This window comes from Cetorhinus maximus, chromosome 20 (assembly GCF_964194155.1).
Source record: "Cetorhinus maximus chromosome 20, sCetMax3.hap1.1, whole genome shotgun sequence".
Lineage (NCBI taxonomy): Eukaryota > Metazoa > Chordata > Chondrichthyes > Lamniformes > Cetorhinidae > Cetorhinus > Cetorhinus maximus.
Window position 1 is genome coordinate 69797975 of NC_135898.1, and position 24658 is coordinate 69822632.

Here is a 24658-nt window from a genome sequence, read left to right on the forward strand (position 1 = left end):
CAAACTTTGTAAATTTGTACTTTAAACTGTCTATTTAATTTCAAGATAGCATGGAGTTGGGGGTTGACAGCATAGCTCATTAGCATTTCTAACTGGGTACAAGACCCATGTGAATTTTATTGCCATGGAGATGGGCTTTGAGAGGGGAAGGGTCCATAGGAAGCCATTGTAGGATTGGGTTGCAGATTTTCCTAAAAATATCACTAAACCTCACAGACAGGGTCAGTCTACAATAATCTGAGCGAGGGAGAGATCGAAGAGATAGAGGCAGTAAGTATCTATTGTTCACTATGCAGGATGCGGGTGAGAGGTCACTCTCAGATTGAAGAGCCCAAATTCCTGAGGTTTATTTGCCTAGCTTTGGCTAGAGGGAGGGCTCTCCAATGTGTCCCTCACCATGGAAGTCAGTTTGTGAAGCAGAAGTTATCCGGCTGAAAAGGAAAAAGGAACTGCGAATAGCTGTGAACAGGTTCCTGGAGAATGAAGTGTCCACATAAGGGACAGAGCAAAGTATAGCTGCTCAGGGAGGGAAGGGGGTGGATTTTTGGTCATTGTAAAAATTAAATTAGGATCTCTTTTGCAGCTGAGAGTATAGGTTGTCTACTGAAATAGTGCTTAGTCAATGCTGCTTTTAGTTTGTTTGTCACAGTAAAAGACTTGAAAACTTAAAATCTTCTGTATGTCCATTTCAGTCATTTGCTGGAAGTTTGAATTTCTTTTTAAAAGTTATTGGTCTCTACGGGGATCGTAATTCTATGGAATCCGCAAAGTGAAATAATGGCAGCTGGAAGGCTCCAGCCATCTCTGGCACAGCATGTCCTGACAAATAGGATGTTAGCGCGGGCATGTGTTGGAAGCATGCAGAGTGGGCAGATTGTGATGTCAGTCTTTAACGCTGGTTTGACACACGATCAGCCATCTTGGACTCTGCAGGTCCAGTTAACACCCTCTTCAACACTTCCAGCTGAACATGTGTTCAGCTGCATGAGGAACCCCCCCCCACCACCCGCCTCCCTTCATCCGACCATCACTGGCTTTATTTAAAGGGAAAGAGGGAGCTCTGCCATTGGGACGGCTTTCACTTGAACCCCGCTTGGACCAATGTCCTGGCAAGTTATATAATGGGCTGTAGAGAGGGATTTAAATTTAATAGTGGGGGAGGCTTCACGTGATGGAACATTACATTAACCAGAAAGAATAAGACAATAGTATAGGGTAGCAATATGGGAAATGATAACCAGAGTATGATAGGATGGGACAGTGTGTACAAACATAAGAGTGCACCAGCAAAAAGGGTCAGAGTAGGAAAAAATGGCAAAAAGAGAGAATTAAATGTTCTTTATCTAAATGTACACAGTATTCATAACAGGGTGGATGAATTGATGGCACAAATAGAAATAAACCAGCATGATATGATAGCCATTACAAAGATCTGGGGACAAATTTTATAGCTCCCTGCCAGCATATTTGAAGGTGGGGGGCATGTAAAAGAAAGTAGGTGGCCAGCCAACCATTCCCCACCCACCCCCGGCCTGTTCCCTTTACTACAGAGGCCTGGTAAGGCATCAGCCAGCCCGGCTTATTGAAGCCCTTAAGTGGCCAATTAATGGCCACTTATGGACCTGATTCTGCCTCCACCTCTAAAATATGTGTGGCTGGGGAAAACAACCAGCCCAGCAGGTTTCACTGCATGGGCTAAAGGCGGGCAGGAAGTGGGGTACCTCCTTTTGTGGGTTCCCTGTGCCCATCAGGGGCACTCCCCCCAAGATGGTAGAGCGCCCCCTTAGTGTCTTCTCCCCAGGTTCTAAAATTTGACTCCCCCTGCTCACTCGCTGGGGTCACAAAAACATGCCCGCGCAAAATGCGCAGTCGTATCTTAAGTCCAGAAGACATCTTCAGTTCTTCTCGGGACTCCTTGTAATCCCAGTAGTGGCCACTACTGTGCTTTGGCACTGCTGGGACTACAGAGCTGCTAGCCGGCAGCTCCTGAGGGTTGTACTTGCTGTCTCTGAGGGGTGGAAGTCCCATTCTTAACTTATTAAGACTGCCCCCAGCATATAATTTCTGCAGGCAGCTGGATTTAAAGCCGGCAAGGTGCTGACTGACTTTTTCACCTGGGCGGGGAGTGGGGTGCGTGGGTGGTGGGGTTGGGGTTGTGGTGGAAAGGGATACATATCTCATAAAATTCACTTCTTGGTTGAAAAGCTACCAATGCTGGGAGCTGAAAATTTGAGGGTATTTGACATTTAAGAAGCATAGGAAGAAAGGAAAAGGAGGTAGGGTAGTCTATTAATAAAGGATGAGATCACCACAGTCGTGAGACATGATCTTGGCTAGGAAGATCAAGGTGAAAAATCATTTTGAGTGGAGATAAGAAATATTAAGGGAAAGAAGTGGGAGTAGTTTATGGCCCCCTAACAAGAGCTACACTGTAAGACAGAGGATACATCAAGAAATAATGGGACTGGTAAGAAAGGTGGTGCAATATTTGTGGGTGATTTTTGGATGAATCGAATTGGCAAAGGTAGCCTTGAGGATGAGTTTATAGAGTGTATTCAGGACAGTTTCTCAGAATAATACGTTCTGGAACCAACCAGGGAACGGGCTATTTTAGATCTGGTAATGTATAATGACTCAGATTAATTAATGATCTCATAGTAAAGGATCCTCCAGGCAAGAGTGATCATAACATGTTAATTTCACATTCAATTTGAGGGTGAGAGACATGGGCCTTAAACTGGTGTCTTAAACATAAATAAAGGTATTACAAAGGTATGAGGACAGAATGGGGTGCAGTGGACTGAAAAATACATGAAAAGATAAGATGGTAGATAAGCAGTAGCAGACTTTTGGGGAGATGTTTCATAACTCTCAACAAAGATATATTCCATTAGAAAAGAAAGACTACAAAAATGATGCACAATCCATGGCTAACTAAGGAAGTTAAGGATGGTATCCAATTGAAAGAAAAGGTGTACAATGCTGCAAAGATTCATGGTAGATCAGAATATTGGGAAAATTTTAGAAACCAGCAAAGGATGACTAAGAAAATAATAAAGAGACGTTAGGATATGAGAGTAAACTGGCAAGAAATATAAAGACAGGCAGTAAGAGCTTTTACAAGTATATAAAAATGAAACGAGGAGCTAAAGTAATTGTTGGTCTCTTTGAGGATGAGAATGGGGAATTAATAATGGGAAACAAAAAATGGCAGAGACTTTGAACAAGTATTTTGTACCTATTTTCAAGGTAGAAGACACAAAAAGCATCCCAAGAATAGTAGAAAATCAAGAGGCAAAAGGGAGAGAGGAACTTAAAACAATTGTTATCACTAGAGAAAAAGTACTAGGAAAAGTACAAGCCTGGGACCTGAAGGCCTGCCTCCCAGGGTCTTTAAAACCGTGGCTGCAGAGATGGTGGACGCATTGGTTGTAATCTTCCAAAATTCCCTAGATTCTGGAAATGTCCCTGCGGATTGGAAAACCGCAAACGTAACAGAAATCTCACTCTGGCTTGGGAGGCAGTGGCAGTGGTGGTCAGTGCCAATGCTGCATAGATGAGGATGGCCATCCAGTGCAGAAAGAGGATGAATGATCACATCTGTGCTGCCAAGGTAAAGCAACCATCTTATCACTCTAAACTCACACACTCACAAGGCCATCACACATTCACTGGCATCTCACTCACTGCTACATCAAAGGACATCACCACTCACTCTCTCACACACACCCTCACATCTCCATCTGGCCTCTATTCAAGAAAGGAAGGAGACAGAAAGCAGGAACCTATAGACAAGTTAGCCTAATATCCGTTATTAGAAAAATGCTAGAATCCAATATTAAGGAAGTCATAGCAGGACATTTAGAACGTTAAAATATAACCAGAATCAACATTGCTTTTTGAAAGGGGGATTGTGTATGACAAATTTATTAGGTTCTTTGAGGGTGTAACAAGTAGGATGGATAAAAGGGAACTGTAGATTTGGATTTCCAAAAGGCATTTGATAAGGTGCCACATAAAAGGTTACAAACAAGAAAGGAACTCATGGTGTATGAGGTAATGTATAATATGGATAGAAGATTGGCTAACTAAAATGAACCAGAGAGTTAGGATAAATAGGTCATTTTCAGGTTGGCAAACTGTAACAAATGGAATGCCACAGGGATCTGTGCTTGGGCCTCCACTATTTAAAATCCATGTCAATGACTTGGATGATGGCACCGAGTGTATTGTGGCCAGATCTCCTGATGATACAAAGATAGAAAGGAGAACAAGTTGTGAGGAGGACACAAAGGGTGGAATCGTTCCAGAATTGCACTAAGTGTGGTAGCGGGCGTGAAAAAGAACAGTTTACCCATTGGCTGCAATGGCAGGTGTTCACTCTGTAGTGTCCGCTTCCTGCCTCATTAATTATGCAGCCACAGGAGACACGCCGTCTCGCTGGTGGGCAGCCTCTGAATTACCTGCCAAGCCAGTACCGCATTGTTTCCTCACTCCAGGTGCCACTGCAGCCGCGTGCACAGTTCTCAATGCTTGCAGCGCAGGACTGCTCCAGTGAAGACATGGACCTGAAGGCCAAGAAGAGGTCAATGATGCATCACTGGGATGCCTTTTGGAGGCCCGCCATGATGTCCTCCATCCCTGCTCTGGCTGCAGGAGGTCCAGCAATCTCACTCTGGCTTGGGAGGCAGTGGCAGTGGCGGTCAGTGCCAATGCTGCATAGATGAGGATGGCCATCCAGTGCAGAAAGAGGATGAATGATCTCATCTGTGCTGCCAGGGTAAAGCAACCATCTTATCACTCTAAACTCACACACTCACAAGGCCATCACACATTCACTGGCATCTCACTCACTGCTACCTCAAAGGACATCACCACTCACTCTCTCACACACATCCTCACATCTCCATCTGGCCTCATCTCCTCTGGAGACTGCCTCCTCAGCACTAACCATCTTGAGTCCACTTGCATAGAACAACATGTACCCCCACACACATCCTGGCACAACCCCCTTCCATAGCCCTCGCCCTGCAGCCTCTTCCTTTGCCTGAGGCCATTTCTCCCCCTTCCCCAAGCAAGCCCTAGCCCTGCAGCCATTGAAAAACCACCCCCGCCTTACAGCTGGTCTGGTAGGTAGAGACCTGCCCGTGAGCCCCCCTAAAAGTGATGTGGTGCTGCCTGTGAAGCCTGGTGCTGATGATTGCGATTGCTGGCTTAAGTAAGGTAGGCAAACAAATCTCAAAGTCCTGAGCGAGTTGCAGCTCGCCAGGTGCGCATCATTTATGTACAGTTGTGAAACGCCAATGTGTCTGGATGATCCAGCATGGGGGGGATGAATCCAGTGAACAGGGCTTATCATGAGATGCTAAAGTATTGAAATTAGGTTCCCGACATGTGGTGGTGGGAAATGCGGCCCACCGTTGACGGGTGGAGCGGACAATCACAAACTTGTTTCATGATGGCATAAAACCAATTTTTGGCCTTCTCCCCATATTGCCCGCTAAGGCCACCAAACACGCTCACCGCCAATGCGAACAAAAAATTCCACCCAAAGAGTCTGCAAAGGGATATTAGGTAGTTTATGTGGGTGGGCAAATATTTGACAGATGGGGTATAAGGTGAGGAACTGTGATTGTCTATTTGGCAGGAAGAATAGAAGAACAGAAGAAAATAATTTTAATGGAGAGAAATTGCAGAATGCTGTACTACAGAGGGGTCTGGGCATCTTCGTACATGAATCACAAAAAGTTAGCAGGCAGGTACAGCGAGTAAGGTGGAAGCAAATTGAATGCTGGCCTTTATTGCAAAGGGGATGGAGCACAAAAGTAAGGAAGTCTTGCTACAACTGTACAAAGCATTGGTGGGACCACACCTAGGCCAGGATTTCCCGGTCGGCGAGCGGGGGTGTGGGGCCCGCTCGCCGACGCATAAAATGATGCGGGATGACATCGGGCGGAACTCCCAATGTCACCCCACCTCAGTTCAATTTTCAGATCGGTGGGGGCTCAGCCGAATCAGCTGTGCGTTCGCTGACCTGTCAATGGCCTATTGAAGCCATTGACAAAGTCATTAAAGTAATTAGTGGATCTGCCCGTCCAACCTTAAGGTTGGCGGGCAGGCCGGGAGCCCTGGCGGGCATTGGGAAAAGCATGAAACCTCATCCATGGGTGGGATGAGGTTTCATGCAGGTTTTTAAAAATTTAATAAAAGTGTGTTTGAAAGTCATGGACATGTCCCAACTCATGTGACAGTGTCTCAGCCTCAGGGAGATGAGTGTGCTCTTTCGAGCACATGCACAAAAGAGTGCATTCTCGGCTTAGGGAATCCCCCCCAGCCCGCACAGGGAGCGCATTGCACTTCCTTGCAGACATCATGCTGGGCAGGCCTTAACTGGCCCGCCCATGTAAAATGGCTGCACATGATCGCTCCTGAACCTCCCCCCCAATGGGGGGAAAATTTTGCCCCTAGAATATTTGGTCTCCTTATTTAAGGAAGGACATGCTTGCATTGAAGGCAGTTCAGAGTAGGTTCACTAGTTGATTCCTGGGATAAAGGGATTTCCTTATGAGGAAAGGTTGAGAAGATTGTGCGTTTACTCATTGGAGTTTAGAAGAAAGAGAGATGATCTATTGAAACATGTAAGATCCTGAAGGAGCTTAACAGGGTAGATGCTGAGAGGATACTTCCCCTCTTGGGGGAATCTAGAACTAGAAACCACAGTTTCAAAATAAGGGGCCTCCCATTTAAGATTGAGGTAAGTGGAATTTCTTCTCTCAGAGGGTTGTTAATCTTTGGAATTCTCTACCCCAGGGAGCAGTGGAGGTTGCATCATTAAATATTATCAAAGCTGAGTCAGACAGATTTTTGATCTGCAAGGGAGTCAAGGGTTATGGGAAGACAGGCAGGAAAATGGAGTTAAGGCCAAAAACCAGATCAGCCACGGTCTTATTGAATGGCGGGGCTAGTCTGAGGGGCAAAGTGGCCTACTTCTGCCCCTATTTCTTATTTTCTTATGTGAGGTGCTTTTGACTTCTTTTGCTCATGTAATTTGAGGGAGTACTGTGTTGCGTTCTTGGAAGAGTTTTGCTAATTTTGGATTTTCACAGAGGTGATGCTGGATGCTCCCAAGGAAGTCAGAGGAGTTTTCTATTGTTATAGCTATTGTCCCTTTTGGGCTGCAGCAAGATATGGAAATTGAGTTTAAGCAGCAGACAGGGGAAACAGTGCACAAAGGGAGGAGGTGCTGGGCTCTTAATAGAAGGATCTACCCATCAAGGTTCTTTAGGGAGAATTTCTCCTACCTCCATCTCAGCTTGAAGATGTGAGTGAGACACCTGTGTTTCACTAAGAGCTGGTCAGTGAGGGAAAACTGCACCACCATCAAGGTCATCTTTGCTCTATATTTTTACTCAGTGGATCCTTCCAGGCAGAGCAGACAACATCTCACAACATGCACTGCAGCAACTCACCAAGGCTCTTTCGACAGTACCTTCTAAGCCCACAACCTTTACCACTTAGAAGGACAAGGACAGCAGCATAGAAACACCACCACCTACAAGTCCCCCTCCAAGCCACACACCATCCTGACTTGGAACTATATTGCCGTTCCTTCACTGTTTCTGGGTCAAAATCCTGGAACTTCCTTCCTAACAGCACTGGGTGCACCTATTGGACTGCAGTGGTTCAAGAAGGCTGCTCACCACCACCTTCTCATGGGCAATTAGGGATAGGAAATAAAAATGCTTGCCTAGCCAGCGAAGCCCACGTCCCATGAAAGAATAAAAAATAATTCTCCCTCCATCACTGAATCGGCGAGGTCACAAAGAACCTGTAAGGAAAGAGAGGGGACTTTATTGTCTTCACACTGACCAGAGATAAGCAGGAGGAGAGAGCATGTGGACTTGGCAAGTTGGCAGGCTTCTCAATGGTGCAGGGTGCAATTAACAACTCCGTGGCTCACCACATACATATCCCAACTTTGTACTACTGTCTATGGCGCATGCAACACCAGCAACTGAGCTGGTGGTTGCAAGTTTCAGATCATTTGATAGTACTTCGTCATCAGAGGTCTGGTGTTGCTCTTGCCCTTTCTTGTGTTGACTGCAGTGACTGGCTAGGTGGCTGTTATTGGGTATCTGAAAATATAAATACAGAAGCAGTGGGTTGGAGTGAGGGAAGTGAGTGCAGTGATGGGGTGGAAAGTAAAAGGTCTGTGCTTACACCATCTGCAGCTCACACTTTATGCTACATGGCAGGGTAAGGTTAAGATAGGATTTGAAAAGGCACAGAGGGCAGAAACACAACATCATCATCCTGAATGTTCTTGAATATTCTAGGCACCGTAGTCTCTCTCACATGCGGCCTCATGATGCAGAGCACCCTCTCCTCCAGCTAGCTCAGATAATGCAGGGTATACCTGCTCCTCACTGGCTGTATCTGTTGCCTCGTTTTATGTGCCACTTTGACCCACAAGAGAGAGAAGAATATCAATAGTTATGCTTTTGCCAATTGCTCTATATCCTGTGCTTTTGCATCTCTCTAAGGACTCCACAGATTGTCTGCAGTAACCTCTGCTCAATGAATACAGCTCGCCTTTACGAGGGGCAGATACATTTAAGATGTGCAGGCGAGTTGAAACATGTGCTAACCACGTATGCTGCTGGATTTCCTTTTCAGAATGCAGCCAGCCAAGAGCATGAGCCATATTCATCTACACACTGAAGTTGTTTAGATGAGAAGACAGCATGAAGTTTGTGTGCTGCCTGTCTAAGTGGATCAGGTGGGGTGCGGATGGTTATCATCATGAACAAAAATGGGCCGAAGTGAAATTTTCTCCTTTATATTAAAAAATGGAACACAATCCTAGAATAACTTTGGAAAAACATGTAACCACAATGTGAGTCTACAGAACGAATTTACACAGTTAGCTCATTCAAATAACTTAAAGATTGGCAATTCTAGAAAATTACTGGAGATAAAAATCACCCAGAACTACAGTTTAATAACTAGAATCACAGCATAATTATAGCACAGAAGACCATTCGACCCATCCAGTCCCTGCTGGTTCTCTGCAAGAGTACTTTAGTGAGTCTCACCCCCATTCCCTTTCCCCACAGCCCTGCAAATTATTTTCTCTTCAGGTGTTTATAAAATTCCCTTTTAAATGCCATGATTGAATCTTTCACACTCCCAGGCAGTGCATTTATTATGACCCCTGTAAAAACTGATGCCTTTAAGAAAAGAGATATAAATTTCCCAATGACCAACTAAATCGCTAAACAAGATTTCATGTTTTAAGACCCCTGCTGTAAAAAACTAAAATCGACATCGACTAAACATGGCTTAGTAGGCAACTAATATGCTAAACTACAGGGAAGGTATTCCCCGTTAACTTCTTAACACAACCGCAAACCCCATGCCGCGTTTTTACATTACACCGCAATCTCAGCGGAAATGTAGGCCGGGATTTTCCGGCCCCGTTGTGGCAAGGCACGTTGTGGGAGATATGGCGGCCCAGCCAAAAGTCCATTGACTTTCAGCAGGACCGGACGATCCCAGCAGCGGGCAGTGTCGGAAAATCCCACCCCTCATCTTTTGTATAAAATCCCAAGCTTCATCTGGCCTTAACAGGACCTCTTCTCACTGCCCCACCAGGCTGAATCTTTCAGTGTCCTTTTTAAGGAAAATCCCTTCGAAAGTGCAACCATCGAGGTTTGCTTAAAGTGAGACATCTGAATGGTTTAGAATTGTCGATATTGATCAACTAAAGAATTCTGAAACAAGAAGTGTGTTTACATATTCAGCAAAAATTGATAGGAAGAAGGATCTCTCTTTAAAGGTGATGATAGACCTCCGGTGTGCTTCCAGCATTTAATGTTTTATTTCAAATTTACAGGTGTTTCATTTTTTTTCTGTCTATTCCTAAACTTGGTTTTGTGAGAAATTGTACAATTACGAATACACTAGAAGTATGGATAAAATCCAAATTATGACAAATAACTTTGTTCTTGACATACAGGAATATATTGCAACTCGGGATGAACCAGGTTCTGCACATTACAGTTATAAAGGCATTATTCTATTCCTATTGATTACAGGAAATTTTTCTCAGGAGATGGGTTTTGTTTGCAATTCAATAGTTTTGTAATGGATTTTTGTCTTTAAAACAACACAGAAAGTGCTGTGTGAATTATATTGAGCCTAACCATGTAAACAAGAAAATATTAGCGCTATCTAAGCTGAAATGTAAAACCAATTAAAACAATCCCTACTGTTAATGAGATAGTTGGACCACAGCTTATGTTGATTTCTAAGTCAATATCCTGCCAGTTTTCTACTTTTTTGCCAGATGCCTAAAAGACATTTTAAAACCTCTTTACAGTTTCTACAAAATGCATACCTACTGTTTCTGTCATTTATCAGTTATATGAGAATCGGAAACAGACTTTTATATCAAATGCATAATTAAAAAGTTCCTCCTTTGAAAAATTAATATTTTCACTATTAAACCATTTTTCACCATATGATCCAAATTAGGAGGGAGGAAGGGAGTGTTTAATCATGATGTTCTGGCCAGAATGAGTAGGCTTGATGGACCAGTTGACCTTTTCCTGCCATCAATTTCACATGTTTACATGATCAGCTGACTCCAGAATTTCTGATGATGCCTAATTTAACTATGAGGCTTATAATTCAATGTCTAGTTATGTGTAGCCGGGTCGATAAATTATCAGTCCGGGGTGCTAAGGGGGCAGTCACAATGCCTCAGACTCCTCATGAACACACCTTCCATATTTAAGCTATGTGACATGATCAGAAACCCACAAAGCTTCTATTTTATACGGCATTTTTATAATCGTTACAGCAACTAGCATTAATGAATGAAACTTAACAAAAGGAGGAAAAGTAATGGTGCTCTCCATTATTACAATTGATGCATGGGGAAAAATACAAATAAAAATGAAATTTACTTGTGGAACGAAATTGTTTTCAAGCAAATTCAGTCACAATGCTCTCTTTAGAAGCCACGTTTGAACACATAGGCCAGGATTTTGCCCTCTTCGTTCTGGCTCGGCGGGGGCAAGCGGGAACGGCCACGAAAGCGACTGCCGCCTGCGATCGGGCCCTGACCGCGATTCATGCTGATGAGCCAATTAAGGCCCGCCCAGCGTGAAACATGCCCTGCAGCACTCAGCACTGCCTGGGTCGGGTGCAGGAGGAGAGTGAGTGCGCGCAGTGAAAGCTCCCTGAAGCACAGAGCTGCCTCAGGGAGCTGAAGATTTAAAAATAAAAATTAAAGAATTTTAAAATATTAATAAACATGTCCCCTCTTGTGACTCTGTCACATGAGCAGGGACATGTTATGAATGAGATGTTAACATTTTTATTTAAGTTTTAATTATTGTTGGAAACCTCATCCTGCCCGTGGATGAGGTTTCCTAAAAAATCCAAAGGCCGCTTGGCCATTTCGCCTGCCCGCTAACCATAAGGTTGAACGGGCTGCAAAAAATGTAATTTAAAAGGTACTTTACTGGCTTTAAAAGGCCTGTTAATTGTTAGCAGGCATGTTGCCGACTACCGCGCATGCGCACTGACCAAAATATTGCACAAATGCGCAATGACGTCAGAACACTCGCCTGACGCCATCGCACGTCATTTTACGCTCATTCGGGTTGGGCGCACGCCCGCCCGATGAGCGCAATATTCTGCCCATAAAGTCACTGGATTAGCATTTTTTAAATCATTCACGGGGGGATGTCGCTAATAAGGCCAGCATTTATTGAACATCCCTAATCGCCCATGAGAAGGTGATAGTGAGCTACCTTCTTGAACAGCTGCAGTTCACTGTAGGTACACATACAGTGCTTTTATGGAGGGAGCTCCAGGACTTTAACCTAGCGACACCAAAGGAACGGTGATATATTTCTAATCAGTATGGTGTGTGACTTTCAGGGGGACTTGTGAGTGACGGTATACCCAAGTGTCTGCTGCCCTTATCCTTCTTGGTGCTAGATGTTGCAGGTTTGGAACGTGCTGTCAAAGGAGCCTTGGTGAGTTGCTGCAGTGCATTTTCTAGATGGTAGATGCTGCAGCCACCATCTACAGGGAGTAAACATTTAAGGTGGTGGATATGGTGCCAATCAAGTGGTTTGTCCAGGATGGTGTCAAATTTTGAGTGTTGTTGGAGCTGTACTCGTCCAGGCAAGTGGAGAGTATTCCATCACACTCCTGACTTGACCCTTGTGGAAGGCGGGGCTCAGGCTTTGGGAACTTAATCTCCGCAGAACCACTTACTTGCCACATCAGCCCATGCATGGACACTGTCGAGGTCTTGCTGCAAATGGGCATAGACTGAGTCATTATCTGAGGTGTTTTCAGTGGGACCAAACACTCTGAAATTATCAGTGAATATCTCTACTTCTGACCTTATGATGGAGGAAAGGTCATTGATGGAGTATCTAAAGATGGCTGGGCCTAGGACATCATTCTGAGGAACTCCTGCAGCAATCCTGGGCTGAGATGATTGTCCTCCAACAAACACAACCCTCTTCCTTTGTGCTAGGTGTGGTGCCAGCTGGTGGACAGTTTTCCCCTGATTCCCATTGACTTCAATTTTATTATGGCTCCTTGATGCCACACTAGGTCAAAAGCTGCCTTGATGTCCTGGTCAGTCACTCTCACTTCACCTCTGGAATTCAGCTCCATGGACCATGACTGTAATGAGGTCTGGAGCTGGCTGGTCCTGGCAGAACGCAAATTGAGCAGCAGTGAGCAGGTTATTGCTAAGTTCTGCCTGGTAGCACTGTCGAGAATATCGGACATCACTTTGCTAATGATTGTGAGTTCACTGTTGGGCTGTAATCAGTGAGATTGAATTTGTTTTGCTTTTTGTGGACTGGATATACCTGGGAATTTTTCCACATTGCTGAGTAGACGCCAGTCTTGTAGCTGTATGGAACCAACTTGGCTAAGGGCACAGCCGTTTCCAGAGTACGATTCTTCAGCACTACAACTGGGATGCTGTCGGAGCCCATAGCTTTTGCTGTGTATCCAGTGCATTCAGCCACATCTTGACATCTGATAGAGTGAATTGAATTGGCTGAAGACTGGCGTTTGTGATCATGGGGATCTTAGGAGGAGGCTGAGATGAATTATCCACTTGACAGTTCTGACTGAAGATGGTTGCTAATGATTCAGCCTTGTCTTTTGCACTGATGTGCTGCAAAAGACCTCTCTCTGACATGTTTTGCAGCCAATTCTGCTATTTTCCTTCCACTTAAACATTCCCTAACTGTAATGCCAAACAAAAATCATTCAAAACAGAGAAAAGCAGACAATAAACCAATAAGTGCTCCTGACTGTTTCCAGCACGCTCTGTGTGACACTACATACACCAGAAGCATGGTGGGCAAATTGAGGCACAAACAGCTTCTCTGTATGTTCTGTAAACTTGGACCTTGCAGGCCCAGTGAACTCAATATCCTAACTACACTCAGCTGAGTATGCATTAAGCTGCATGCGGGACTCCCCACCAGCACCATTTAAATGGCATCATCCAACATGCAGGTGAGGTGCTTTAGACTTTCTGTTGCTCTGGCAATGTTTGTGCAAGTGCTGTGGTGTGTTTTGGAGGAGTTGCAATGACTTTCTACATCCTGACAGAGAGGTCAGAGGAGTTTTATGATCTGTTCTCAGAAAGGCTGCTCCAGTTATGCAAGCTTTAGTCACAGTCCCTGTTGGTCTGCAAGATGACAAGGAATTGGAGCTGAGGCGACAGAGAGGGGAAGCTCGGTGCAGAGGGGAAGTGGAAGGTTCTCCACATAAGGCCCTCCCTACCAAGAGTTTTCAGGGAATGCTTCTCCTCCCTCCACACCAGCCAGAAGCAATGTTTGAGGAGCTTGTGATTCATCGAGGAGGTGGTCACTGAACAGTCCCCCCTTTTTCAACTGCAGGGCAAGGATGACATTGCCAGTGGCCATTAAGGTCACCATCACTCTCAACTTCTCTACAGCCACATCCTCCAGGTGGGAGCAGGCAATATTGTAAGCATATTCCAGTTCACTGTCCATCGCTGCATCCAACAGGATATGTGAGGAGATAAGGATTCACTGCTTTCTCTCTAACCAGAGAGAGACAGTATGAGCGGGCACATGGCTTTGTCCATGTAGCAGGATATCCAATGGTGTAGGGAATCATTGATTGCATGCACGTGGCTCTGCGGACCTCACATGTAATCAAGGAGATGTACATGAACTGGTTCCACTCCAGTGTATGACCATGCACAAACCATCGTGTCAGTGAATGCCTGCTATCCTGATAGCAGCCATGACACCTTCATCTTGTCTGCCGCTCCTGCTGTCTTCAAGCCACCATGAAGATCCAGAAGTTGGCTTCTTAGAGACAAGGGATACCTGCTGTACACATGGCTGATGAGTCCCCTTCAGCACCTAACCATGCAAGAACAATGGGCCTACAATGAGACCACACTGCCACCAGGAACAATATCGGGCAGACCATCAGCATTCTCAATCAACAACTTTGCTGTCTGGACCATTCAGGGTCAATACTCATTGAAGTATGTCTCCAAATACAAGTCATTTGCTGCCTCCTCCACAAGCTTGCTATAATGAGGATGCAGCAATTGCTACCAACCGTATGGAGGCCAACTTGGAAGGAGGAGGAGGAGGAGTAAGAAGAGGAGGTTTCCGGGACCCCTGGCTCTGGATGGGCTGTCCACGGGTGTTTACTGAGATTCTGGTTAACTTAGGACAACATCCCATCACTATTGCTTCACAATTCCCCACCTTGCCTTTTGATGCAATGCCCAATCACTATTTCACCAAAATTTTTTTTTTATTCATTCAGAGGATGTGGGCTTTACTGGCTGCACCAGCATTTGTTGCCCATCCCTAGTTGCCCTTGAGAAGGTAGTGATGAGCTGCCTTCTTGAACTGCTGCAGTGCATGTGGTGTAGGTACACCCACAGTGCTGTTAGGAAGGGAGTTCCAGGATTTTGACCCAGTGACAGTGAAGGAACTGCGATATATTTCCAAATCAGGATGGTGAGTGGCTTCGAGGGGGACTTCCAGGTGGTGGTGTTCCATGTATCTGCTGCCCTTGTCATTCTAGAAGGAAGTGGTCGTGGGTTTGGACAGTGCTGTCTAAGGAACCTTGGTGAGTTCCTGCAGTGCATCTTGTAGATGGTACACACTGCTGCTACTGTGTGTTGGTTGTGGAGGGAGAGTGTTTGTGGATGTGGTGCCAATCAAGCGGACCGCCTTGTCCTGGATGGCGTCAAGCTTCTTGAATGTTGTGGGAGCTGCACTCACCCAGGTGAATGGGGAGTATTCCATCACACTTCTGACTTGTGCCCTGTAGATGGTGGATAGGCTTTGGGGAGTCAGGTGGTGAGTTACTCGCAGCAGGATTCCTAGCCTCTGACCTGATCTTGTAGCCACAGTATTTATATGGCTTGTCCAGTTCAGTTTCTGGGCAATGGTAACACCCAGGGTGTTGATAGTGGGGGATTCAGCGATGGTAATGCCATTGAATGTCAAGGGGCGATGGTTGGATCCTCTCTCATTGGAGATGGCCATTGCCTGGCACGTGTGTGGCATGAATGTTACTTGCCACTTGTCAGCCCAAGCCTGGATATTGTCCAGGTTTTGCTGTACTTGGACATGAACTGGTTCAGTGTCTGAGGAGTCGCAATCAGTGCTGAACATTGTGCAATTAATAGTGAACATCCCCACTGCTGACCTTATGATGGAAAGAAGGTCATTGATGAAGCAGTTGAAGATTTTTGGGCCTACCCTGAGGAACTGCTGCAGTGATGTCCTGGGACTGAGATGATTGCCCTCCAACAACCATATCCATTTTCCTTTGTGCTAAGTATAACTTCAACCAGCAGAGAGTTTTTCCCCGATTCCCATTGACTCCAGTTTTGCTCGGGCTCCTTGATGCCACACTCAGTCAAATGCTGCCATGATGTCAAGAACAGTCACTCTCACCTCACCTTTGTAAATTGCCTCAATGCCTGTCTTGCAGGTGCCTTTGACCGGCCTAGTGCTCCTATATGCAGTGCTACCTCAGTGACTGTAGCATGGCTACTAGAAGGCTTTTGATTTTCACTGGGGGAGGCTGCAAATAGATTTCCAGAACATCCTTGAACAGCTCTGGGCCCAAAAAACCCGCCTTCAGATTGCATTACCTCTGACAACAGTCTGGACCGGCTGACTGAGAAGCAACAGCGAGGACTGGCAGAATGACAGTGGTGGGAAGATGAATGCTGCCATCTTGAGGGAGGACAGCAAGCGTGTGTTCCACTGAGCCCCCGGCAATCCCAGGGTGACGCCTCAGCAATCTGTTAGATTGTCAGAGCCTGGATACCCCTTTAGGTACCAAGGTCTGCAGCATGATGGCACCAGTTTGAACCTGCATCGCACTGGATTTGAGACTCAAGACCTTTGTCTGAAATTCCAGTGCAGCGCTGAGACATTGGGTGACTTCCACCTGTGCTGCAGTGGAAGCTGCAATAGTGGCCAGACTGCATCATGGCTGTGTCACAAGTGCTTCCATGGAGTTGGCCACCACTTCTGTGGTAGAAAGGATGGTTTCCAAGCTCTGCCATTGATGCATTAAATTTATGTTGAAATGTGTAAAGTATCATATATTTTATCCTAAGTAAACCTAAAGCTTGACTAACATTTTTTGTATAATGGTAAACTGTCAAAAATGACAATAGACAAGAAATCCCACCATTAACCTTGGGCAGAATTTTCTGCTTGACGTGCAGGGGGCGGGCCCCACACATCAGTGCATAAAATGACACGCGGTGACATCGGGCGAGTGTCCCGACGTCACCGCGCAACATCGCGATATTTCGCTGGGCGGGCGCACGATGAAGTTCGACGCGCGCCCGCCATTAATTAACGGGCTAGTTTAGGCCCTTAAATCGTCAATCGACGGCGATTTTCAGGCGTCCCTGTGATCTTCAGGTCGGCGCATGGGCGCAACGGGCAGGCGGGTAAGAGACTTTTCAATAAAACTCATCCACAGGCGGGATAAGAGGGCTCAGTGGGGTTGTCAATCTGGTCTGTGAGTATTTATTGCAGAAAGTTTTTTAAACTTGCCTGTGTGACCTGTAGCAGTTCAGAACAAAGTCCAGCAGCTTTCTATGTACTTTGAACCTTCAGGTCAGCACTCTGCAGTCAATAATCTTTATCAGGCCTGCAGCTTTCCAGAGGCCTCCCCTTAGCCTGGGTATGGGTTCTAACATGTCCACTGGAGGCAGCTCCTCTGAGAAGGAAGGGTGAGCGAGAATAAGGAGGCCTGGAGTGCACAATCAGCCTCCAGGGGAGCCATCTTTGGGAGTGCAGGCGCAGGCACAAGGGGCGCAGGGCCAGGAGGTAGTCCAAGGCGGAAGGGGCCGCAGAAGACGCCACTATCCTGCTGCCAGGGTATACAGGCAGCAAAGCAGCTACCTCAATATGACTGAGATGCAGTGCCGAAGGAGGCTCTGAGTGTCAAGGGAGACAGTCAACTACATCTGTCAGATGATTGGCCCTGAGATCTCTCCTAAATGTGTGGGTGGATACCCCATGCCAGCAGCTCTGAAGCTCACAGTTGCCCTCCACTTCTATGCCTCTGGCTCCTTCCAGGGCTCGGTGGATGATCTTTGTGGTGTCTCCCAATCAGCTGTCCACACTTGTGTCAAGCAGGTTACAGACGCTCTGTTCAGATGTGCATTGACCTTCATCCACTTCCGCTGGGACCAGGCAAGCCAGACACAGCGAGCCAGAGGCTTCACGGCCATTGTTGGCTTCCCCTGCGTCCAGGATGCTATAGACTGTACACATGTGGTCATCAAGGCACCAGCAGGTGAGCCTGGTGCCTTCGTCAACAGAAAGGGCTTCCACTCCATGAACGTGCAGATAGTGTGTGACCACAGGATGCTGATTCTACAAGTCTGTGCAAGGTACCCAGGCAACTCACACAACGCCTACATCCTCAGACATTCCCAGTTGCCGGGGCTCTTCAGTGCTCCGGCCCGGCTTGATGGATGGCTGCTGGGTGACAAGGGCTATCCCCTCAGAAGGTGTCTCATGACGCCTCTCCGCCGTCCAAGAACAGAAGCTGAGCAGCAGTACAATAGGAGCCACAGCACAAGGGCTGTGGTGGAGAGAGCCATCGGTCTTCTCAAGATGCGCTTCCGATGCCTGGACCGCTCAGGTGGCGCCCTCCGGCACCCCCCAGATCGTGTCTCGGTGATAGTGGTTTCATGTTGCGTTCTGCACAATCTTGCGCTGGAAAGGGGGGATGCAGTGGACGATGAAGATGTTGACGCAGTGGATGCAGCTGCACACAATGAGAGCAGCATTGATTCTGAGGATGAGGAAGCACAGGGGAATGATAAGGGGCTAAATGCTGACCTGGGACTACACCAAGGAGGCAGGGACACCCGAGAGATTTTAATCCAATGGACCTTCAGCTAGCTCCACACAAATGGATCAGCAGGACCAGCCTTGCCTGGCGCTTCCATACTCGGCACTTAAGTGCTAAACCTGCCAGGTCATCAGCTGCAACTAAGGGCTTTGGACATAAACTTCAATTTCCACTCAAACATTCATGACATGTTTGTAAAACATACAAATGCAGAACAAAGGAGCCACCCTCAGCCATGGTAACACATCTGGATTTAATTTTCACCAACATATGGTCACACAAAGTAAAACAAAACGTTTTTCAAGCATAAACAAATAATAATTCCCTAATCTAGGGCCAACACAAAAGCACCAGTGAGAAATCTATGGTGTACCTAAGGTGCCTTATGCTTATTTTTGGGGGTGCCACATCTTGGTGCCGCCCCATCGCTCGGAGTTGCATCTGAGACAGCCTGCTGACTCTGCTGTCCTGTTGGCCTCGATGACCTTGGCAGCCGTCCTCTGGCCCGTGAAGCCTGTGCTGGTCCCGCCTGGGAGGGATCTGCCAGGTCCATAGCTGGCATTTCTCCAGTCGTCGCAGCCTCACCCGATGAAGCGGTCACTGAGAGAGGGACAGAGCAGCTGTTACCCTCTTCTGGAGCGCCGTTAGAGGAGCCCGCAGATACGACAGGCAGTTGGTCCACCGATGTGAGGTCACCCCAGACCTCCCTGCTCACCGTCGATGGATGAGCAATGAGCTGGGAAGCTTGAAGCCTACACCATCTTGCACATTGGCAATGACCAGCTGTGGCTACTGGCGCTGTGAGGGCTTGCAGGTCCAAGTGTAACCCCAGGAGAACCTGCTTGTTCTCCTGGAAGCCCCTCTCCACGAGAGTCGCCACTCTCTCCATGGAGGAAGTATGATGCTCTGCTCTGAGGCTTATTGCATCAGTGATGCTCCGTGTGGATCCCTCCACCACGGGCACCAAGCGAAGTATAGCCTCATGCAACACTCCCAGATGCTCCCACACACCCGGCTGCATTTCCTGCAGCTGCAGCGTCGCAGACGACTCCAGAGGCACATCATCAGGCACCAACTGAGCATGTGCCTGGCCCCCTGCAGCCCTCTGGCTGCTGGCACCATCAGCACTCTCTGTCTCTGCCAGCTCCTCCAGCGATTGTGAAGTGCCCTCTCCACTGTGCCTCGGGACACTAGCCGATGTTGCAATGCCCACCGAGGTGCTTGTATCTATGCTGGTGCCTGCCTTGCAGAAATGGTGTGACGCAGGTGATAGTTGAGGGCCCTCAGGTGTGAGAGGGGGGGTCTGAAATTCCTCCTGGTGGACAGGCTCTGATGATGCTGAAATTAACAATAAGGACAGTGGATCAGTTAGCGTGACACAGTGACACACTTCATTGCTTTCCCCCCGGCTCATTATGCGCTCAACCTTCTAGAACCTATGGAGGCGAATATTGTTGGGGTGGCAAATAGTGAGGAGGAGACCCAAACATTACAGGTGGATACAGACAGGCTGGTCAGATGGCCTAAGGAATAGCAAATGGAATGTTATGTGGATAAGTGTGAGGTGATGCACTTGGGCAGGAGAAACAAGGTACGGGAATACACGAGGAATGGTAAGACCGTGGAAAGTAAGGAGGATCAGAGGGACCTTGCTGGACATGTCGATAGGCCTGTTAAGGTAGCGGGACAGGTACATAAGGCGTTTAAGAAGGTAAATACCATATTTGCCTTTACTAGCTGAGGATAAGAATATAGGAACAGGGAGGTTATGTTGCAAGTGCAGAAAACGCTGCTTAGGCCACAGCTATAGTTCTGCGTGCAGTTGTGATATGCGCTTCACGGGAGGGATATGATTGGAGTGGAGAGAGTGCAGAGGTCGTTGACCAAGATGCTGGCTGGGCTGGAGGGTTGGAGTTATGAGGAGACATAGCATAGACTGGGGTTATTTCCCCTGGAGCAGAGGAGATTAAGGAGTGACATTATTGAGGTTTATAACGTTATGAGGGGCATAGATAGGGTCAACAGAAAGGAACTTTTCCCCTTGGCAGATGGATGAGTAACCTGGTGGCATTGATTTAAGGTAAGGGGCATGAGATTGACAGGTGAGGTGATGAGGAACTTTTGCACGCTGTAATGTGGAACGCACTGCCTGAAAGGGTGGTGGATGCAGAAACCCTCCTAACGTGTAAAAAGTATTTGGATGTGCAGTTGCGATGCCATGACATACAAGGCCATGGGGATAGTGGTCGGAAATGGGATAAGGCGACTTTGGAAGGTGCTGGACACACGCATCTTCGAAGGGCCAAGGGACCTTTGTCTCTGACCCACACCTCTGACTCTATCAGTCTGTGAACGAGCAATGTTGCAACAATAACAAATCAAACAATCATCAGTGCTATGGATGGTGGGAAGACAGAGCAAATCTCACCGTTGACCTCAAATACCTGGCCATTCCACCCCAGTCTCACCGACACCAGTGGACCTGGCACATGGTGCCTCTCAAGCTGCTGGGTTAAATGCCCAACACCAACATGGTACTCACCCTTCCAGAGCGCAACAAATCGTTGAAGCGCTTACGGCACTGGATCCAGGTGCACCGCACCACGTTGCAGGAGCTCACCACCTCCGCCACCTCCTCCCAGGCATGTTTGATCATGTGGGGGGGGCCTCCTCCTCCCGTCCTGGGGGATCAACACCTCCCGCTGTGCTGCCACCTCCTCGAGGAGGGCAGCAAGACAGTCATCAGAAAAGCGAGGGGCGCATTGGCCCCCCCGCTGGCCTACCCTGCAGCCTGCCCTGGTCCTCTGTCCTTCCCTCCAGCATGCCCTGCTTAGCAGACCCCCTGCGGTGTGACCTTGACATGGCCATTGTGAGCAACCTACAAGAGACTGCCAGGCCTTCCTTTAAACAGACTGCTGGGTTGCCATTGGACCCGGTGGTCTGTGCACGCCCGCCGCAGCCCGCACACTCCCGCTATTCACGGGAGTCAGCAATGCGCTGGGTGGGCCTTAATTGGCCCACCCATGCAAAATGGCGGCACGGACCCAATCGTGGGTGCCCACCGGGTCCGCGCCCACCCGCGGCTGCTCCTGCTCTGCCTGCCCGACAGGCAGAAAATTCTGCCCCTTAGCTTTGCAGATCACATTGGGGAAGGTAGTCAAGAGTGGTCACACATCCTTATAAAAAGTGCTTATATTTTTTAAAGCTGGATTTTCCAGGAGGTCAAAGTGATAGAGCCAATGTGAGCAGGAGGTCTCACACTTCTCTTAGGAGTTAAATTGCTAGTAAATGCTATTGAAATTGTACAACTATAAGCTTATGCCAAGGTTTTGCTGAAAAATTAATGACTTACCATTATCAATGTACAAATCAGCCACTGGCTTGCAGCTGGGAAGAGATATCCCGTGAATTGCGGCTCTCCACAAGTTGCTGGCCAATTTGCACTCCTCCATCATCAGCTTTGTGAAAATTGCATTTCACCCCTTAATCACCTCATGATTTTCATGAAGTTACTATATTTGCATCGTCCATTAAACACATCACAGAAAGTTAAGTCTAGTAATTAAAAGCATAAGTTTGCTTTAAACCATATACTTAATCATTATTTTTAATGAAGGCAAATAATTCAATGTATACAGTCTCATTTCTTCAGGCTGAATTGTTGGAAATTTTAAAAATATCAATCTTTAAATGTTTAACATTTTTTTCTTCCTTTTCCTCTTTTTCCTTTTTGTTTCTTTTTCTCTTTCCCTTAATCAATGTTTCCCCCTCTATTGTCTCCTACAATCCAAGCCTACACTTAGGTGTAAATAATAGGCTGCCTTAAAATCATAATCTCCTGCTACCAGGGAAGTTAGCATTATCTATAATATCCTATGCAGACAACCACAGATATACTGCATAGTGACTGATTGGGAGTCCTTACAGTTCATTGCATATAGATGTATATAGGGTGCCATATAATCAATCAATGACATCCTGAGTTTGGAAAATCCTGTTGGGAAAAGTTATTTTAAGTAGTTGACTTGTATTGAGTACTTTGCTTGCCTACTTCATTTGAAGTCATGAACTGCAATAAAATCTTCGCTGTGATTTCAAATGTTGCACATGGATAAATAATCAACAAATTCATTACCAGAAACAGATGAAAATTGTCTCAACTGTGCAATATTCATTAACCTTTGCATAAAGTGCTCTTGGGGGAAAAAAGACAGTCTTCAAAATGAGGTCACCTTCCAGCTACTCAATAACACTGAAATCATTCATGACGTTAGAGCAGAAGACTGCAGCAATATCGAGACGGTGCTTATAAAAATTAAATGTAAAACTAAAGCGCAAACATTCCAGATTATGTGGCTTAATGCGTTGTATTTCTCAACAACTGCTAGTAGCAATCGATTGTTTAAAAAGAGCATGAAGATGTGTGATGGGCTTTTTTTCCTTTGAATGGATTCTAAGTTAGGCTTTGTTTTTTTTTCCCCCCCTCACAAATGCTTTATTCTCTGGGCTGCTTCAGAATAGGCTAAAAATAACCTCAATAAAATGGGTAGTTCAGATAGCTTCTGAAGATTAGGACAAGGGGTTTAAAACATCAGTGCTATTGAAAATATTATTTGCTGCACTGTATTTTCTTTATTGATCCCAGCAGCCTGAAGGGATTCAGCTGCTATCCACTGACCCTTCCACTCTCTATGCTCTTAGTTATGAAGTTACTGACAGATCAAAGGATCTTTTTTGAACCACTTTTGTGGACCAGATTTATAAGTATGTATTATCAGAAACACTAATATTTGGCAATTATGGCCTGAATTTCATGCTTGGCGTGTGTGCCAAGTCAACGGGCCTGGAAGTGGACACGGAATGCGCTTCTGCCTGCGATCAGCCCCTGAACGCAATTTCACGCTGGCTGGTTGTTAATTGGCCAGCCAGCGTGAAACGCGCACTGGGAAAACCTCAGTGCTGCCGAGGGGGGGGGGGTGGAAAGATGACAGGCACCAACAAAAGTGAGAGTGCAGGTGGACGCTTCTCGCAAGCTCCCTGAAGGCAGACAGCTGCTGCGGAGCTGTACAGATTAAATGATGAGAAAAAATTGCAGCAAACTGCGTCTATGCAGCACGCTTAAGCACCTGATAGCTTAACTCAAAAAAACATCAGTTCCCAGATATCATTTTTATTATATTTCACCCTGGGCATTTCTTCCTGCCCTTCAGTGAGGTTTCGTTCAAAACGGGCTACCTGCCTGCCTGTTTTGCCCATGCGACGAGCGCAAAATTGCATGGACAATGCAAAATCGTGGACAATAGGGCTCTTAATTGTTGGTGGGCACGGCTCCGACTCCCGCATTCGCCCGCCTCAATATTGCTCGCGTGTATGATGATGTCGGGATGCATGCCCGACATCATTTCGCACAATTTTGCTGGCATTTGGGTCGGGCACGTGCCTGCCCGATCAATGTAAAATTCTGGGCCTAAGAAAACAAAAGTGTGGATGTTTGCGCAGCTGTAAATATTATGATACAATGAAGATTAAGTACTAAAACAGACCAGCAATTAATAAAACCAGATCAAGCTCCCTTTTCGTTATTTATTGGTGTGATAGGCTTTGTTTTGGTAAGCTTTTTTAAGAGTTAAAGACAATGAAACTTGAGTGTCCGTTCATGTCTAATTGGGTGGTAAGATTTCTCAGGTGGCCATTTTGACAAATTTAGCATTGATCCTCCACCCAGATTTCACATAGTTGGTAAAGTGTCATGAACAGAATTGAAGTGCCCACGTAGCCGTGGAGGTGAAATTCCTATTTTTGGTAATCTTACCGAAAAGTGCTGAATAGGGTAATTTATGGAGAAAGTTCTGTATTTGTCAGTATTAATGTTTCTCTAATGACTCCTAACCTTTCAAAATTGATTTCAACCTTCTTTTCTTTAAAATAACATTATCAAAACCCATGCACAATTATACAGTACTGGTAGTTTTTGTAATTTGAGTATTTAACACTAAATTGGCTGAATAAGGAACTGTTAAGGCAGCAGTCACAGCCCTGTATTTTTTCCTACCCCACAGCATTGGTGCAGTATTTTATTTAATTTGTCTTAGTTGAGGAACAGAAGAGACTTAATATTCTCCCCAGGAACTATCCCAGGCTGTGGATCTACTACAGCAGGGTCAGCAACTTTTATATGATGGAGGAACTCTGAGACTTCAACAGAAGCCTTCCA